The sequence below is a fragment of the Schistocerca cancellata genome, chromosome 3 (genome assembly GCF_023864275.1).
Source record: "Schistocerca cancellata isolate TAMUIC-IGC-003103 chromosome 3, iqSchCanc2.1, whole genome shotgun sequence".
Lineage (NCBI taxonomy): Eukaryota > Metazoa > Arthropoda > Insecta > Orthoptera > Acrididae > Schistocerca > Schistocerca cancellata.
This window is the reverse complement of record NC_064628.1, coordinates 366,573,819-366,594,702: the sequence shown is the minus strand read 5'-3', so window position 1 is coordinate 366,594,702 and position 20,884 is coordinate 366,573,819. Positions and strand designations below refer to the sequence as shown.

The following is a 20,884-nucleotide window of genomic DNA, read 5'->3' as shown; positions in this document are numbered from 1 at the left end:
AACGGCCGACCAGCTTCGTCGTTTCCGAGATGTCCGTCCGCATTCACCGGGCCACAACAATCAGCTATTGGTCAACGTCGGTTACACCAGTGAATTTCCCCATTTGCAGCGCGTATCGTCTCTAGAATGACTCCCCATTGGTCTCTGCTCAGCTTATATAACCGCTGCGCCACCAAGCTGCTGCATTCATCTCTCGGTAGATAGTAGTCACAGTGTTTTGGCTCACCAGTGTCTCTGAGAACGCGAAAGCTTTCCACTTGCCATAGTATTTAATGTTATACAGTGAATAATTCGATTCTACGGAAATTGCCGCAGCCGGAGTCAGTGAGCAACAACTTGTTGATGACGTGGGTCAAAGATTATAGCAGTATGTATATGGGGCAAAGGGCATCAGATGATTTGCCAGTTGAGTGCTGCGTAACAACCACCACGACTGGTCAACGCGTGTAACAGGGCACAGATGTCAACGTGACCACAGAAAACCGCCATTAAAAGCACGACGAATGAAAAGAGATTTTGTGGTCTGGCGAGTGTGTGCTTCAGCTGTGGGTGGTGGTTGAACGGTTATTTTTACCTATTATTCCTTTTATGTTGTAAGTTCATGTACTGACACGTTCCATGACCTTGGAGATTTGGTCCTCAATTTGGTCCTACGGAACTTGACATGTAAATAAAAAATAAAAATAAATACAGTCGTCACTTTCTCGAGACGACCAGGAGTTACTTATCACTCACATGGAATAAATATATCGAAACCACGTGTCTATTAAAAAAACTTGATTTGATAAATAAATCAAGAATATTTTCTTACTCTCATAGCCGTGCAAGTGGACAGAGGTCGCAATTAATCGTATAAAAATTAACAAGGTACAAAATTCACCCTTTAGGTGTTAGTCTTAATAAAAGCATTTATGGACTGATCAATTATACCAGACAACTGTATTCGCTTTCGAAGAAGTAAGATCAGGCTTCGCGATCTGGCGTTTATGGTAGCTAGTACACACATTCCTCGCGTAGTGGGAAGGTGGCGACTCCATCGTAGCTTACTGCGAAAAGAAAGGGAAACAAAAAAAATTGGATTCGCTAAAAGGTTTCTCGTATTCTGGAAGGAAACGAGAAAAGAGGCCGTAAACACATCTCCATTAAGCGCATTGCCCAGATTTCAGCTGTTGTACTATCTGCCTCTAGCCCCGGAGCGGAGGAGGGAAAGATATGGGACCACTGCAGTATCCACCTAGGTCGTCGTCGGAGCACTGGAAACATAAAAAGAGCCTACCATTCGGAATTAATCGCGTGGGGAATTATAATCATAGAGCTGAAATCTAGCTTCTCCCCCGGCCCCCTTTCACGAGTAGCAATCGGAGATATTTATCGCGGCGTCGGCGGGCGCGTATCTTTCCAGGAATCCTCGCCCGCGGCGGGTAAAGCGTGCGTGATCCCCGACTCGGCTCGCAATAATTACTATAATTGATATCCTTCCCAGTCCTTAATTTTCTAGCCCGCCACTTTGCCTCAATAAAATATCGCGGAGAAATAAAACGCAGCCACCGGTCAGCAGGACCTAGGTGAAAAAAAAATTGTATCATTCCAACTCATTAGAATAAACAAGACTTGCCTACAGCTGCTCAGCTTTCGACTTGTAAAAGGCGACGTCACAAAAAAGACGATAGCTGTGATTGCAGCATGTATAAATTCATGTTCCAGAGGCGTGACTGCGCCCGTTCTTCTCGTTGTATACTTTTTACGTGGAGCAAATATTTACTGTTTCGCAGAGCATTTTAATGACAAGGCGTGAGAACTGCTGTGAGAATATGTATGAGAAAATGTATTCGTGCAAATGAATGCAGTTCTAACAACTTACAGTTTATTCGTAACGGATACGCTTAGAAGGTTTCTAGAACATTTCACTAATAATATTTACATCCCTCTCTGAGTTTGTCCCCAGCCTATGGACACTGCCCAAAACGTAACTAGAAAAGTTTAAGAAACTAATTTTAAATCCTTATATCATTTCGCTTGATGAATATGAAAATGCGTCATTGGGAATTGTTGAGAATTTAGAGTACAGCTTGCTATTGCACATTCCAAATCCAGTCAGATACTCCAAGAGCTACTGCAATTCTAGGACGAATGCTTGTTGGCAGGAAAACGTTTTCTAATTGTTCTCAATATTTTGAGTCGACCCTCATTACACATTTGAGTTTTTATTTCTAAGTAAATTAATTCACTTTCCTTCAGACTTCTTGTTTCAATTTTTTTCGAGCTCTAGAAGAAAAATTGTAACTCCCTTAATGCAGTTTTAATGTTTCTTGGCTAACACTGGGTGGGAATGAAATCAAGCGTGCGTGGTAAAATAGGAATTCATATTCAGATAAACCCCAATATTGTATGACTATAGATGAAGATGATTTATAGATGATGAATTTTGAGTTTTTGGTATTTTCACTCATTAATGATTTGAGAATCATTTTTTTGCAGAAACGCAACTTAACAAAATATTATTTTCGAAATTCTCCAAGAACTTGATAGTTTGCTAACTGATTCGCAAATACATATTCATTTATATGCTTTCATGTTATCAATTTTTTGTAAAAAGAAAATGTAATACAACACTGGAACTAGAAAAAACCTCTACGAAGCCTTGTAGGGTTTAGCAATAACTCAGATGGATATAAGATAAAGCCGTAAGAATCCATTCAATATCACGGTCCAGAATATTAAATTTAGCTTATAGCTCATAGTGTAGTGGACCTTAAGTCTGAGTGAAAGAATTTTCTGTTGGGTAAACCTATCTTCTTCATTGAAGAACAGTTTCACAGAAATGTTTAAAATTAGTATTTGTAATATAATCAATCTTAGAATTTTAATGCTATAACCACCCGTAATGACAAGCCTTCTCATTACATTTATGTTTAAAACGTAAATTTTTGTCTTCTTTTCACACCGCGGGAGCCATGGAATACGTTTCATGCATGCAAAGGTAAAATTATGTCTTGTGAGATTCTGAAACGTGTCTGTGATTCATAGACAACGCCAGAGTACACACAACAACGAATGACAACTGTCTTTACAGGTCAAACATGTCCAGCACGCTGCTAGTACATCGGTGGCGATCAGCTCTTGAATGGAGAGATTAGTCAAGATGCGAAGTCCAGACATTTGTGGCCAATGACAGCACATAGCAATAGTCTAAATTACTTTTATTTCACTTTTCTCTTATAGTCATCAATCATTTGACGAGTTTGATGCTGTTCTCCACAGTTTCCTGCCTAGCACTAATCTTCTCTTTTCCGCGTGTTGGCTGCAATCACATTTCACGATAGTTTTCTCGGAGATTCTAATCAGCGTCTAGACCAACAATTAGCTCTCCTAGAGTTTCTTGTACCACTGTATTGAATTTTGCTATATGCCTTATGATTTCAAATTGACCTGTCACTCCTTCTGCCGTGGATTCACTGAAGAACTTCTTTCCTCCACTATTCTTTCTAATAAATCTTCTTCCTTTTTATTTATCTGGTCAGTCATTCTGCTTTGCTCTTCAGCACTACCAAGCGAGGTGGCGGAGTGGTTAGCACAATGGACTCGCGTTCGGGAGGACGACGGTTCAATCCCGCGCCCGGCAATTCTGATTTTGGTTTTCTGTGATTTCCCTAAATCGCTTCAGGCAAATGCCGGGACGGTTCCTTTGAAAAGGCACGGCCGACTTCCCTCCCCATCCTTCCCTGACCAGATGAGACCGATGACCTCGCTGTTTGGTCTCTTCCACCAAATCAACCCAACCTCAACCCTTCAGCACTGCCAGATTTCATTGTTTTACATGTAGTCTTCTACAGTTTCTCTCACTTTTGAGTACACATCCAAATAAATTCTATTGAGGGAGCTCAACTTGCTTATCACGATTCCTTATTTAAAGCTAATAAACCAAAACTTAAAAGTACTAAGGACTCGTACTTTCGAGGGGAGGATACCCAAATTAATCAGGCATTCAGGCGAAGTATTTGCGTATTTGGCAATTTTTATTAATCGTCTCGCTAGGTTGGTAGCTGTAGTGTTAAAATAATATAAGGCAGGATAAAAAGCCTCATCTCAGATACAACGCGTCGTTGGTATTAATTGAGAACAGCACAAGTGAAACATTAACATCGAAGTTACTATAATTTTCTATTTGTATCACTGGCTGTAGGCAATCTCATGTTGCCTGACTCGTATGGCCTGAATCAAAATATACGTCATAGGTGGATTTTGGACTTTATACGTGCCTGTTGCATATCAGACGTGATATACGTTGTGCTGGTATTTGGCCTTGGCGACGTTGAGCATGCTGCGAAATCCTTCAGTGTTCGAGGATGGAAACTTGCCCATCACGGACGACATATCGGAACAGCTGCAGTATTCGGAACAGTCAACCATTATGCAGTCAGCAGGATCTTACACAAATAAAACAGTGAGCTCTTTCAAATCGTAATGGTACCTGGAGTGCCCATTCATTGGTTACTTCTGTCTTGTGTTGTTATATTGCTTTGTCACCAATTATACATGCTTAAAGCATGTGAGTTGGCTTCCCCTTCGTATTTTTACTCTTTCTTTTCTACAGGTTTACTGCCAGCATTAGCAGCAATAAAAGCAAAAACTCCTGGTATCATAGCCGACTGTGTCTGGGATCAGACGACGAGTTTTTTAAGTTCTAAGTTCTTCTCAGGGCTAATGTGTTAGCTAGGCGTGGTGACACTTACTGGGTTTAATTCCTCGGCACTGTTGAGCGTTAAGTTGACTGCTGTTGTCGCGGATGTATGTGTTCTACGCCGGTCACCCACGCTGACCTTATATCGCCGTCTTGCGAAATTCCTGCCTCCAGTTACTTGTCGAAAATTTTTCCTGCAGCCTAGTTTGAATGGGTATCGGAGGCTGCAGATTAGGATAAAACGAGGATCGATGGCCACGATTTTTTCAGGTGCCAATATCAGACTCCAACACAACTGAGAAATTTGTATATATATATATATATATATATTCATAAAAGGAAGTTAGATCAAATTTCAAACTAACTACGATTTCTTTAAATTGTGTAAAACTCGGGAAGACACGCAGGTTATAGATTTTTCGTTGACCTGCTTGTTTCAGATAAGTTCTGAAGAGAAAATTATAGGAAATCACAAAAGTCGTTCCTCATTGGCTGAACCCAAACAGGAACCTCGACCCATTGGAGTTTTTGAATCACAATCAATTTTTATATTTTGCTCTAGGGTTTTCCTTGGGATGTTAGACAGTACAGAACCTTTTCTGACTGAATAACTATCATCTTTTACTTTATTAATAGCTATTTGAAGTCTTCTTCTCTTCATCGGCCTTCAGTAGAACCAACCTTGGAAACGTACTTAGTCGGCATCACAGAAAAGTTAAGTAACGTCAGAACTAAAAAATAAACTATTCCAAAGCTGGTATGGCCATCGACCAATCGGTGGGGAGAGATGAGCATAGCGCGTAATCAAACACAGTGGACGAGAACGCTAAGAGAAGCAACGTGACAATGTTTGTTTCCGTAACTACCCAAAGTCTAACTTACGGAAAAATGAAAAAGTATTGACATGCCGTACTAAAAGCTAAAATCGTGAAAAACAGTTACTTTTTGTTGAATTAGGGAGTCAAGGGAAGTACCAATTTGTCACTCTTGACAAAGTTTCACTATCAACTGAATTGCAGCGCTGTGAAGCAGGTAGCTGGTGAACCACATCCGCTGGCCTTCTCCCAGTATGATTGTCTATTCGTCTTTTACCCCAATTGCATCACCGACCGCGGTGGCCGAGCGGTTCTAGGCGCTTCAGTCCGGAACCACGTGATTGCTATGGTCGCAGGTTCGAATCCTGCCTCGGGCATATATGTATGTATGTGATGTCCTTAGGTTAGTTAGTTAGGTTCAAGTAGTTCTAAGTCTAGGGGACTGATGACCTCAGATGTTAAGTCCCATATTGCTCAGAGCCATTTGAACCAATTGCATCAAGATTTGGTGAAGACTTCAAATGGCTCAAATGGCTCTGAGCTCTATGGGACTTAACATCTATGGTCATCAGTCGCCTAGAACTTAGAACTACTTAAACCTAACTAACCTAAGGACAGCACACAACACCCAGCCATCACGAGGCAGAGAAAATCCCTGACCCCGCCGGGAATCGAACCCGGGAACCCGGGCGTGGGAAGCGAGAACGAGTTTGTGTCGGGAGTCACAGTCAGTTCACTAAATGTGAGTGGTCCTCAAATGCACATCAACAGCACAATTATCGGAATATTCAAAAAATGGTTCAAATGGCTCTGAGCACTGTTGGACTTAACATCTATGGTCACCAGTCCCCTAGAACTTAGAACTACTTAAACCTAACCTAAGGACATCACACAACACCCAGTCATCACGAGGCAGAGAAAATCCCTGACCCCGCAGGGAATCGAACCCGGGAACCCGGGCGCGGGAAGCGAGAACGCTACCTCACGACCACGAGCTGCGGACTCGGAATATTCGAAGGGGTATTTAATATGAAATATGCCTTCACTTTTTTGTTGATGCGTCGTCTTGTCACCGCAGGCATCTAAAACCAAGTCATGAAACCATTCAGGTTACTGAGATGGGGTGTGCTTCCGTTATATTTCTAGAGGTACTGCAGCATATGATGTAATGACAAAGACTAAATTCATATTCAGGAGTAGCAGCGTTCTCTTCTGCATCCAGCGCACTGCCGACACTACTCTCCGCCCTAGACATCTCCGCCCTAGACCGACTGAGCAAGTGCTCTGTCACTATGAACGTCGATGGCGACGTGATGTAACACTTAGTTTTGAAATTTGATAATTAATGAAGTTTCAGTTTTCGTTATTTTGTATTATATCAGTATGAACCAAAAATTGTGGTTTCGTCCAAAGATCGCAGCGTCATACCAAAATCGGCAATGTACATCGATACCACAGACATTATCGATGTCTCGCTGCAATCCACATCGACGAACGGGTGATGCTGAAGAAGGCACGCCCTCTCTCTAAGCACAACAGCGCCTCAAAAAGAAGTCAATATAAAATCAGGAATGGAAGCGCTCTGCCCCAGTACGCGGCCTCAGCTGGATTGGTCAACATCGGACTAAAGAGATAGTTAAGTCTCAGATAGAAATGTATTTTTGTAAACGTTGAACATTGTACTTCAAGAGAAGAGATTGTTAATTCGTGCATCAAGTGAATTTTTTAACACTTTAAGCACGGTGCACGTACGCCATACGGGCGCGGCCGCCCTGAAGTTGGCGACGGCGCCCGTATACCGTACGGGCGAGCCCTTATTTGGCTCTGTAAGCGCGTTTAGCGCGTCTCCGAAGCAGCTTCGTCAACTAATGTGGAGGTATTTCATTCTTCTTCCGCAAGAGGCAAGCACTTATCGGCCATCTCATCCTGGGAGCGGCTGTGAGCACTGCAAAGACGAAGTTACCTGCAGTTCGTTCACAGGTGTTTACGATCGTGAAAATATCGCACAGTGAGTTGACGGAGGCAGAGATCTTAGATATTCTTTATGGAGATGCAGGATGTGAAATTGACGATTCTGACAAAGAGGATTCGTACTCTCCAGACGAAAGTACAAGTGATGATTCAGGTAAGTATATGTCTCAGTTGTTCATAAAGTGAAGAGTTCATTACCGCATTTTGTATTGTGAGTAGTGTTCATTACTTCACTTGCATTTAGTACCAATCTTAGCATTATTTTCTTTCTATGCAGACAATGGTACAGACCATCAGTCACCATCTGTGGTACCTGGTCGTGTGTGGCTCACTGAGCACAAAGAGCAAGATTGGTCGGAACTAGACGTTCAGCCAGTACTGCCGGATTTCCAGGAAGTAGTCGTCGTAGCATCGCATTTTTCAGATGCCGGTGAGGAGCTTCGATATTTTAGTTATTTCTTTGATGACGACCTTATTCGGCTCATCAAAAGTGAAACGAATCTGTACGCTGGAAACGTTATTACGACAATGAAACGCAAAGGTAGCCTGAAAATAAACTCAGTTTGGCATAAGTGGTCTGCAGTAAAATTGCAAGAGATTTACTGGTCTCTCAGTATTATTTTGCATATGTGCGTCGTCAAATTGCCGAAAATCAGTGATTATTGGTCAACAGACGTTTCCGCAGACAGGATTTGCGAGTAAATTGTTGAGTCGCGGTCGATTTTGCGCTACACTGTCGATGTTACACTTGAATCACAATGCTACGTTCGCTAGCAGAGGCGAAGAAAAGCACGACCCACTTCACAAAGTGAGGCCTTTGTTTGATTTCTTTGTGAATAAGAGAAAAATTAGTTTTCGTCCAGGCATGAATCTGACAACAGATGAGGCAATGTGTCCCTTTCGTGGTAGAACAAGCTTCAGAGCATACATGAAAAACATACCCAATAAATATGGAATAAAATTGTATGCTCTCTGCGATTCATCAACCGGTTATATGCTAAACTGTGATGCATATACAGGTTCTGCAGGCAGTGTTGACAATAGTATCCAGGGACTTGTAAAAAGGTTGTGTTCACAGTACTTTGGCAAAGGACATTGCATTTATATGGATAGGTACTACACCAGTCCGTCTCTTTTGGACATGTTGTGGGAAAATAAAGCTCTTGGAGGGGGAACTGTAATGAAAAACAGGAAAGGTTTGCGACGAATATTCAGAATACTAAAACTAAAAAGAAAATTAGTTTTTCAAACGAAACACCATTCTTGGCAGTGAAGTGGATGTCAAAAAGAGATGTTGTTTGTCTTTCCACAAAGCATAAGTCTACCAGCACTGGTATTCAAGTGAGGGCCAAAGGTGGAATAGCAGAAATTGTAAAGCCAGACGTTATTATTGATTACAATGAGAATAAAGCTGGGTTGACAGAGCAGATCATTTCTCCAGCTAATATCCGTTTGCCCGAAAAACTTTGAAGTGGTGGTAAAAGCTGTTTTTCCGCTTGTTTATCATGTCAACTGTCAACAGTTTTATTTTATGTAAAGAGAACACTAGGAAGAATGTATCCCTAGTAGATTTTATTCACAGAGTGGGGAAGAAATTAGCTGAGAAGGGCGGAAATATTTTTCGGCAACAAGCCGCTTCATCCTCACAAATTGAGAGGACATTTGCAAGGCACTTTCCAGAGAAGGTCCCACCCACTGCAAACAAGGTGAATACTACCAGGTACTGCAAAGTATGTTCAGACAGGGTGAAGAAAGAGACGGGTAAGCGCATGAGGAAGGATAACAGATGGTGGTGCAAGGCCTGTGGCATTGGCCTTTGCTCCCACAGTGTTTCCAGGATTTTCACACAAAGGCTAACTACATCTGAACTATTAAAATACTCTAGTTTACGGGTACCTGCAGTTAGACAGTCCAGTGATATTTTGTTTTAAATTTAGATACAGTAATAATGGCATTACTCAAGAGAGAGAAGAGAGAGATCATGTAAAACTTTTTTATCCACGATATTTTTGCGTTTTCTTTTTTTAATTATAACACCCATTTGTATTTTATATTGTAAAATAAACTCACATTCATGTAAAGCTCTTACTTTTTCCTTTTAAATGATACAAGAACCATATTCCTATCATTTTACTGTTATTTGCAATCTAATTTCAAACATCCATTAAATATGCCAATTCACAGCCAAGTGCCGGGTGTAAAGAGGGCAGTGTGAAAGTGTTAATAGTCAGCTGAGAGCTGTAAATATTCTACGCACGCCCGTGACAAAAATTGTATAAAGTTAAGTAAAGCCGGCCGCGGTGGTCTAGCGGTTCTGGCGCTGCAGTCCGGAACCGCGGGACTGCTACGGTCGCAGGTTCGAATCCTGCCTCGGGCATGGGTGTGTGTGATGTCCTTAGGTTAGTTAGGTTTAAGTAGTTCTAAGTTCTAGGGGACTTATGACCTAAGATGTTGAGTCCCATAGTGCTCAGAGCCATTTGAGCCAAAGTTAAGTAAATATTTTTTTCATTCATGTAATAAAGGGAACCAGTATGTCACACGTTGTAGTTCCGATGAGCCATTTCCCAGAATACTTAAAGGACCCCCAGTTATGGCCGGACGACTGTAATTTCGTTTGGTTGAAACAACAATATTTGAAATTGAATTTATAGAGGTTACGAGCAGCGCCTACGGCCTTGCTGATACAGTTTGTTTGTTTTAGGGAAAAGAATCGTTTTGTTTAAGGAGGATAAAAACGTATAATCTTTGCATTTATATCCCGTAAACTGAAAATAAAGGTGTTGGTCACATGCTATGTCGTCCCCGTACATTTTCATTACGGCGATTACTACGCCCGAATATTATGAATGACTCGGGCGGCGTTGAGAGGACGTAATGGCTGGACGGCCTGTCTCGCCTCTGAACAGATGGCAGCGGAACGCGAAATTACAGCCCATTTCCCAGCTGCGCCATCACACACGAGCCCGGGATTCGAGAAGTTTATTTATGGACATCTTGTAAAACATTTCTTACACGGCTTATCGCCGCCCAATATCGCGCGGTTTGGCTGGGAGATTATTTATCGCGCGACCGGACGCGGCCGCGTTCCCGTAATCCTGAGGACGACGCCACAGGCGAAACAGGTCCCCTCGCTTATCTCCCGACACGCTTCGCCTCCGCACGCTCGTCTGCTGCGCAGCCGTATTTATGACAGCCTCATTAATAGTTGTTAATTACACTTCGGATTCACTCCTTTTCTGGGTGCGTGCACTGCAAGCATCCTGGAGCCGGCCCTCATCCTGAGACTGCAGGGGAGCGGCGAGCCGTTGAAAGCATTCGACTGTTGTCTGAGGACAACGAGACAGCCCTGAGGAATGTGAGTACTATGACTATCTGGTAATAGAAAATGACTCTAACCTCTATTGTGATTATTATGCAGGCTTTCTATCGTCTCCGAATCCTGCGTCGTATGCAAGAGCGTTACTGCCAGTCGACATACGTACAGAATTTCACTCGCGGTAGAAACCAATTTTTGCGCACAGGAAGCAAAAGTGGGCAGTAAAGGTGTTGAAGACCGCGTCCTACATGAAAACTGAATTAGCTGAACTGCTTTAGCTTCTTCAGTACGACAGCCTGGAACAACGAGAAAGTATAAAATGCAGACATCTCCATTGTAAGTTCTGTTATAGATATTTGTAAATAATTTACAACAGGAATATTATGCTAATACGCGACGCTGATAGGTGCAAGCTTTTAGAGTCGCGGTCTTTAAGATTCACTAAACACGGGCACTTGGCCGTAAACGTGATACATGTTCGTCGCAGAATTTGCAGCCTGCAACAACAGTTGCTTGAGACATAATCTATTCTAATTTTACTATAGCAATTTTCCGCTAATGGCTTGAGAAGCAGGTGGTTCTTTAGTTCTCAGGAGTAAAGATTACCCACCTAAAGCGGCCTGCAGCGAAATATTGCTTCCACTGAGATACTGTCATCTACAGCCGTATCTACACGCTGTTAATTGCTGTTAAGTGCACTTCAGAGGATGCTGCTGGACGCTTTTCCTATGTCATTTAACGATAGAGCACGAGGGAATGGCTATTTAAACGTCTCTGTAGGACTTGTAATTAACCTTATTTAAGTGGGGTCATTAAAGCAGTCTGCTCTTCATGATGACTGCGGAAAAGTTGCAGTAGGGGTCAGTTGCATATTCTAGAGCCTTCAGTAGTCGCCAAGACAGCTTTTGCTACACAGTGAACTTCTACTAGTAGCGTTTACCTATCCAGATTTTTGGCAGTTGGATAAAATTCTTTATATGGCCACATTAGGCATCTTGTACTGTAAGCTGTTATGAGTCAGCACGCCCGTGCTGTATCGCACTGTAGAAAGGTAAGGATTTCGCAACCAGTTTCTTCACCGCCTGAGTTACATTCAAAAAAAAAATCATAACTTTGAAATGAAGGTACCACTCTCTTTGAGAGTGAGTGGTTCCGTCTCAGGTCTATATCAACGCTGTGGTCTCTTAAAAAAACTGTGTTGTATCGCAGATCATGTTTCCTTTCTACTCCCATCATGTATGGAAAGTACACATGTGGATCGTCCGCGACTTCTTTAAATTCCTTACAAGAGGGAAAAACAAAAGCTTGAGCAAACATAAAGCGAGTGACACGAAGTTTGAATGTGTTGTTACCAGCGTTTGTACCACTGTGGCGGTCATACGGAGAAGGCAAATCAGTTCTTGATGTTACGAAGACAGTCATTTGGATGACGAGAAATCAGCTTGCCTCCTTGCTCGATACGTTGTTTACCAGGTAAACTAGAATGTCACCGTCAGATTGGACGAAGTGTCCAACTCAGAATAAGGGGACCAGGTTGTTAAATCTTCATCCAGTTGTTCTTAGTATACTGAGCAGTATTTTACGGTAACAAGTTCGACATCCAAAGGTTTCTGACAAGGGTGGCAAAGGCGATGAATTCTTCTAGCTGATGTACTCTTGAAACATTAGGACCGCAGCTACATTCGAGTTGCACTCCGTGCTTACTGCTGCCATCGGGAAATACCACCGAGTTCTGTGTACAGCAAACTTCATATGTACATAGCCACGATTGTACCAGCACGTACAATTACACAAGGAAACGGATTCAGTTTGCTTGACAGCGCGTTTGCTTGCTGTAGGTGAAATGGAAGTGCCTTTTTCTTTATGAATGCCTTGGCATAGTTTCTAACATGACATAACAAACGCATGTGGTAGGACGTCTGGGTTGATACATCTTCAGGTGTTCTCACAGATGTTCGAATAAAACGAAACTGTGCCTTTGCTAGTCTATTTTCCTCGTGTTTATAAACATCTTTTCTCTGGTCCAGTGAGTGATGATTTTATCCCAAATGGCCACAATGGCATAACACAGTGACCGCCTCACGGGCAAATATTGTAAATAGTTAACAGATCAGCACACACAGTGATCAAGTAGAAAATCATGAATTATTTTTATGGAACTGCATTTCATGGTTGTGTCCTACAGTAGGATGTTACAAAGATTCAGAGATGATGGAGAGGGGTAAATGTATCAATTTGAGATAAGGAATTCAGGTCCGGAAACGACCTGTTACCTCTGACAGTAGAATACATGTACCAGTACTGTTACTTCCAAGATTATAGGATAGGCAAACTTCAGAGTTGATGGTATTTTACTGAAACAAGAAAGAAATGTCCAGTAAACATGGGCTCTAAAATGCATACTTTAAGAGCTATAGGTAGTTGTTCAGTAGAAGAGAAGTGTTTCACAGTAGCGAAGACGTGGACGAGGAACTACTTCACAGCGTGGAGTTCCACGTTCCACCACATTTCGAAACATGAAATGAAGAATCTGACATATCAGATTTTTTCCTCGAGGAGAATAACGTGACCAGTGAGATGTGGCATCGATTTCACGTCACAACCAGAACGTAGGACCACCATATTGTTTGGAGATAGACTTCGCATTTTGTGGGTTCTTTTACTATGTAGTACGCTATATGAATATAAACTGATTCACAGCATTAGGACATTGAGAATCTCTCGAAAACGCGTCATTTTTAAGGACGATATGTTCAATTACTCTGAACAGAATCGGAAAAATCTCCTCTGCCATTCGAATGAAATTACTAAAAGAATCCCGGTCTTGACATCTACGATATATGAAGCGCGTTATGTCAGAGTGATGGTAGTCAGTACAACATGGAGAAGATAGGTATTATACATGCACTTTAGACACTGTACTTTAACTATATTCAGCTTAAAACAGAAAATTAGATGTAGATTGAAATGACGAATAACTTCTACTAGTATGTATGTCAGATGGTCGAACAGCATTACAGCATTATGTAATGTTCCTCAACCAGTAATTCGCTGTTCTAGACACCGACGAGTCCAAAATCGTCTTCGCGATTTTCTCCGCTCTTCTTCGACACTTGTTAACAGAGCTAACTTACACGAACGTCCATTTTCGTAAAGGAACTGTGTGATTTGGTCTCCATATGCAGCTAAGATCTGCCGCTGGAGAGTACTGTAGTCAAAACTCGCTATGAGGAGCACCTCATGTAGCAGGTCGTTTCAGAGCGTACAGCAACCACGGCGGGCAGCACGTCGGGCGCGCTTCGGGCTGTGCGGTCATCAGCGCCCGTACAAAGTCCCAGTCTTTACACAGTCCAAACTAGCCACTTGCACGAATGATGAGGACAATACAAACACCCAGTCCATGGGCAGAGAAAATCCCCAACCAGGGGCACCGGGATCCAGAGGTAGCAACGCTAGCCACTAGACCACGAGCTGTGGATCGATGTGAAGATGGCTTAGGGCTGTGAGAAGGGGTCGTGTGTAGGTTAGTCGATAGAGCACTTGCACGCGAAAGGCAGAGGTTCCAGATTTTCAAGTCGCGGTCCGGCACACAATTGAAAAAGTGCTCTTAGCTCCGAAGAAGGTTTGCATTTTAGAACCGATTTTTACTACACTTTTTTTTTTACTTTTTCTGGTTCATATTACCAACTCTCAAACCTGCCTAACCTATAATCATAGCAAGTATATGTATTTCACTGTCTCAGAGGTATCATAACTATTTCCATTCTGACTTCCTAAGCCATCGTTTGTGGATCAAGGTCCCTTACTTCTTTTCCTTACTTTTCTGATATCAGGCGTAAGCATCCCTTCCTCACATTCTTGCAGAGCATTTATTTATTGTTGAAAGATTTTTAATTTATGTTACTTAAAATCCGTCTTGATTGCAATTTTTTTATTATTATTCATATGACCGGTTTCGGTTCATTCAGAATGAACCGAAACCGGTCATATGAATAATAATAAAAAAAAATTGCAATCAAGACGGATTTTAAGTAACATAAAATCACTGATTGCTGTTATCCCATAAGACATTATGTCTGTTTTTGCAAAATTTTTAATTTAGTTTGTAGTGAGAATGTTTACATCGTTTGTTTGTTTGTACCACACTCACTACTTTTTTAAACGTATGGCCAAAAAACTGGTAACTGACCACCATGATAAAGGGTTTCGAGAAATGACACCATCGATGAGCACTGAAGCGTCCGCGAAATACACTAATGAGCCAAAACACGAGTAATACGATCTCCTGCTTAATAATGTGTCGGTCCAGCTTTGCAACGCAATACTGCAGCAGTTCTGAATGACGTGGACTCGAAAGATCCTTCATACCTTCCGGAGGTATGTGGCACGTGATTTCTTCGCACAGGTCCTGCGGTTCTCACGTACTAAGGATCGGTGATTTGCGGGCGTGTATGTTCCGTTGGGATCAGATAAGGCAAATTTAGTGGCCAAGACTTCAACATGATTTCTCTATCACTCTCTTCAAACCACTTAGCACGTAGGTGACCTTGTGACTCGGACAGTTATCTCGCTGGAGAAATACACAGCTGCCTTGAGTCCTTCGAATACTACTACAGGTCCCATGGCAGTTCAGATGATTGTTTCTCATAGCATGATAGTACACCCTCCCCTCCTCCCCGACCTGAATCCATGTCACGGTGCCGCGTGGTTCGAGGCGCCATGTCACGGATTGCGCGGCCCTTCCCGCCGGAGGTTCGAATCCTCCCTCGGGCGTGGCTGTGTGTGTGTTGTTGTTAGCATAAGATAGTTTAAGCAGTGTGTAAGTCTAGGGACCGATGACCTCAGCAGTTCTGTCCCTTAGGAATTCACACACACACACACACACACATGGCACGGTGCCCATTTCGAGGGCCGTTCACCTGTATGACGGCGTGTTCGGACACGAATATCGCACTGGTGTAACAAGAAGCGTGATTCGTCCGACGAGGCGACACGTTTCCGTCTGTCCCCGATCCTGTATGGATGATCCAGTGCCCACTGCACTCGTAATTGACGACGTCGTTGGGCCAACATTGAAACACGTTGTAGATGTCTCTTGCTGAACCCCATGTTCAACGACGTGCGGTGCGCGGTGTGCTCCGAAACATTTGTGCTTTCGCGTGTTCAGTAGTCTGCCACTGATGCCGCCCCTCCTACTTTACAGAAAGGCAAGCCTGCGACTTCCACGTTATGTCATTAGCCGTCGACGTCCAGCACCTTGTCACCTAGTCGTAGTTCCATCGTCTTCCAGCGACCTTCTGTAGATGCTGACACAGTAGTAAGCGAACATCCGACCAGCTTCGCCGTTTCCCAAATTACCGTTCTCCGTCGCCGGATCTTAACCAAGCGCCCTCTGCCAGAGTCGCTTATACTAGCAGATTTCCCGATTTGCGACCAGTATAGTCGCTAGAATGATTACTCATTCGTCTGTGATCCACTTATACAGGGCGAAGAAAAATTCACGCACTCGGGCTTCGCATCGCGATTACTTACATACTGGCAATACAAAAATTCCTGTCACTAAATTTCGTTCTGGGCATATTTCAGGCAGTAAATGGATGTTAAAGATTGGCAATCTGTCAACACTGTAATCACTTGTACAGTAACTAAATCTGTCAGGATACTATATCAGTGCTGTGCAGTTTGTGCAGTGGATAGTGTTTTGGGTTAGCATGCAGGAAGTCGAGGATTCAGTTCTGGGTAGAGGCTTATTTGTTTTATTTGCTAAACGTAGTCTGCATGGTACCGCATCTGGCGTCTTAATCGTCGTACAGCGATTACAATGGGTCTACTACAAAACATTTTCAGTGCCGGCCGCGGTGGTCTAGCGGTTCTGGCGCTGCAGTCCGGAACCGCGGGACTGCTACGGTCGCAGGTTCGAATCCTGCCTCGGGCATGGGTGTGTGTGATGTCCTTAGGTTAGTTAGGTTTAAGTAGTTCTAAGTTCTAGGGGACTTATTACCTAAGATGTTGAGTCCCATAGTGCTCAGAGCCATTTGATCCAAAACATTTTCAGTGATGTACTACGAACACAAAAATGTAACCACGATCGTTTTTATTGGTCAGCTTTTAAAGAAACCTTTTGCATGTCGTGGGCGCCAGTTGTTCCACACCACTGCATCTACTAGATTCCAAATTTGTTTTTCGCGTACCCTCCCCCAGTGGTGCCATACATTATACCGCTTCAGGTTCATTATATTTTGTTAGGGCTTTACGTCACCAGTGGGGCTAGCAATGTACTTTGCAGATAGTTTCGATGGGACCATTGGAAGAGGGTGCACAGGAAACAGGTTTGGAATCTAGTAGCTGCAGTGACGCGAAACAATTCGCGCCCACGACGTGCAAAAGACTTCTTTAAAAGCCGACCAGTGAGAACGATTGTATTTCGATTTCTGTGTTCATAGTACCTAATTACAAATGTTTTGTAGAAGACCCACTGTAATTGCTATATGACGATTAAGATGCCAGACACTGTACCACACAGAACACTTTTAGCAAATAAAAGCAAATAAGCCTCGATTTAGAATTGAACCCCCCATCTTCTGCGGGATAACTCAAAACACTATCAACTACACCAACTGCACAGCTCTGCTATCTGTACTGACAGAGGTAGTTACCGTACATGTCATTACAGTGTTACCGGATTGCCAATCTTTAACGTCCATTTACTGCTAGAAATATGCGCAGGACGAAATTTTGTGTCAGACATTTTTGTATTGCCAGGATGTGAGGAATCGCGCTGCAAAGTCCGTGTGAGGGAATTTTTCTTCAACCTGTATACTTTCCTTACAGCACCATGTCCCCGCAGTGGCGTCAAGCTGTATTTAGTCCCTGGTGGGCAGTGGCTATGCTGTCCTGTCTTGTCACTGTAGCAAGCAGCAGATAAGTCAGTAGTCAATTTAATAACCCGAGAGAACAGAATATCGGGAATCTGAAACGGAGTTAATAGGCGCGAAGAAGTGGCTCCTACAAAAGGGAACTCCATCGTTGGAAACATCGGTGGGTACGATCCTCTAGGGCCAATTAACTGGCGCCGAAGTTCTGTAAACAAAGCAGAATTACAGTGATGAACTAATGAATTACAGATATTGCAGTGTTACTGTCGCCACGACGCTTGGAATAGCTCGCATGTTACGTGACCGCAAGGTCGTCAGAACTTGTACTGGTCGCCGGCCTCAGATGCGTAGGATGATCACGAGCGCCTGGTTCATAAGTTATGCCTTCTACTATTTCATGCAGTCGCTGTAGTTGCTGCGTGCCATCGTCTCAAAGGTGCACCTTTGGTAACTCGAATCGCAGCTAACGTCTTCACCAGAAAAAACTGCCGTCGGCAACAATGTGCTGGATTCTGCTCAAGGCGTTGGCGAATCAGTCTCTTTGCAAGAGGACTACCCGTTCTGTCAGGATTGCTAGTTCCGCTAGGTATGCGGAAGTACTTCTGTTAAATTTGAAAGTTAGGAGAGCCGTCCTCTCATGGGACGTGCAAACGCAGGTGGACGAGGAGCTGGTGACGTCACAGAATGGAATTCCACGTTCAAAGCGTGAAATTAAGCATCTGCCATGTCAGATTTTTGCTTCGTGGAGAGGAATGTGGCCGGTGAAATGCGGCATCGGTTTTACGTCACAAGCAGAACATAGCAGCCGCTATATCGTATGGAGATCACGAGAACTCCGTATTTGGTGTATTCTGTTCTGTAAAGTATGTAGCGTGAATACAACCAGTTTCAAAGCATCAGCGCATGGATGATCCCCAGAAAACGCGTCATTTTTTAGGGAGATTTGTTATAACAACATGACTGCGAACTACATAACTGTAGTTAAAGGCCACCTGTATTTGACGCATTTAGTGTTAAAACTTGTTTACTGTGAGAGTACACCGTTTCAATGCTACGGTACAATGATAGTGACATTATGTCTAAAGCGCCCTGTTTTGAGTGTAACTTGTCATAGTTTAATATCAAACAATGATATCTGCAGAGGAGGAGGAGAAGAAGATAATGTTTAACATCCCGTCGACAACGAGGTCATTAGAGAAGGTGCACAAGGTTAGAGAAGGAGTACAAAAAAATGGTTCAAATGGCTCTGAGCACTATGGGACTCAACTGCTGTGGTCATAAGTCCCCTAGAACTTAGAACTACTTAAACCTAACTAACCTAAGGACAGCTCACAACACCCAGCCATCACGAGGCAGAGAAAATCCCTGATCCCACCGGGAATCGAACCCGGGAACCCGAGCGTGGGAAGCGAGAACGCTACCGCACGACCACGAGATGCGGGCCAGAAGGAGTACAAGTTCGGATTAGGGAAGTATGGGAAGGAAATCGGCCGTGACCTTTCAAAGGAACCATCCCGGCGTTTGCCTGAAGCGATTTAGGGAAATCAAGGCAAACCTAAATTACAATGGCCGGGCGGGGATTTGAACCGTCGTCCTCCCGAATGTGAGTACAGTGTGATAGCCACTGCGCCACCTTCCTCGGTGACATTTGTAGACACAGCGGCTATACTATGTGTACCATGTAACTGACGCGTTACACTCATATTTGGGTCGTAGTGTGGTTGACAATTTCGCGAACTTAAAAATGAGACTATCAGATGCGCGACCAGCTACTTCCGATTTTTTCCACGTCTTGTTTTCTAAGAGTTAGCGTGTTTCTTAGTAACTGAATAGAATTATTATTTGCAACATTCGATGTTGTTTATTGTAAGTAATATATTTTCTGCAATTCTTGTATGACCCAACGACTAGAATGTTTTCCCAGTGAGCAGAAATATTAATGTGACTGCCGGTCTGTTTCAAAAAGTAAACACAGGTTACACACTGGAAATTTTTGCTATTACGAAACTTAGCACATATATCGTGGTTTGATGGACTGCCTCATGTTCGTATAATGCTGGTAAATATCTTTTTCAGCGACAGTAGCAGATTCGAAAAAATCTCCTACTCGATTCGAATGAAATTACGAAACCATTCCTTATCTTGAAATCTACGAGTATAGAAAGTACGGTTACTCCAGAGTCATGGCAGTCAATACAGCATGGAGAATATGGATACGCACGCACGTTAGATACTGTGCTTTAACCATATTCCATTTAAAAACGAAAATTAGTGATTATTCAACTGAAATAACGAATAAATTCTTGTAGTATGTATCTCATATAGGTGTACTGCATTATGTATTGTTCCTCTACCAGCAGTTCGCTGTTCAAGCCATCGACGAGTCCAGAATCTTCTTCGCGAATTTCTCCGCTCTCCTTCGACACTCGTTAATGATGTAAACGCGGCTAGTTTGCGAGCGTCCATTTTTGTAAAGAAACTGTATTATTTGGGCGCCAGAACTGCCTCTGGAGAGCACTGTAGTAGCAAATCGCGACGAGAAGCACCTGATGTTCCTTGAGAGATAGCGGTCGCTTCAGAACGTACAGCAACCACGACGGGCAGCATCTCTGGCGTGCTTGGCGACGAGAGAGGTGTTCATTGTGAGAATGTCTTACGGGTGTGAGGAGGGGTTGTGAGTCATAATTGAATAGCTTAGTCGATAGAGCACTTGCTGGCGAAAGGCAGAGGTCCCATATTCGAATCCCGGTCTGGCATACAGTTTTAATCAACCAAGAAGTTTCATTCAGACGCATCACTGAAAGTGTTCCTTACAGAGTTCAAGCCGTCGTAAAGGCGAATAGTGGACACAGCCTACATTAACGTCCACTAATATGATTCTGGATACTTTTTATCAGCTAGTGTGTGTACCTCTGTCACACAACGTACGGTAGTTTGCAAAACACACGGATCGCTGAGTCTATTAAGAAGTAAAAGTAAAGAAAAACCTTCGCCATCACCACATCTAAAGATAGGGGTTATAATCTCACATGGCGCCAACAGCGACGGGCATAATAGTATTAACCTACTCAGTTCTACACCCATATATCGTACACTGAAGAGCCAAAGAAACTGGTACACCTACCTCAAGCACGCAGAAGTGTCGCAACACGACGTGGCATGGACTCGACTAATGTCGGAAGTAGTGTTGGAGGGAACTAACACCATGAATCCTGAAGTGCTGTTC

General features: G+C 43.1%; 1 protein-coding gene across 1 annotated transcript in view; it reads right to left on the bottom strand.

The window, feature by feature from the left end:
* LOC126176310 (NK1 transcription factor-related protein 1-like) overlaps positions 1-20,884 on the bottom strand; it is a 292,898-nt gene that overhangs the window by 132,803 nt on the left and 139,211 nt on the right. The window lies entirely within an intron of this gene.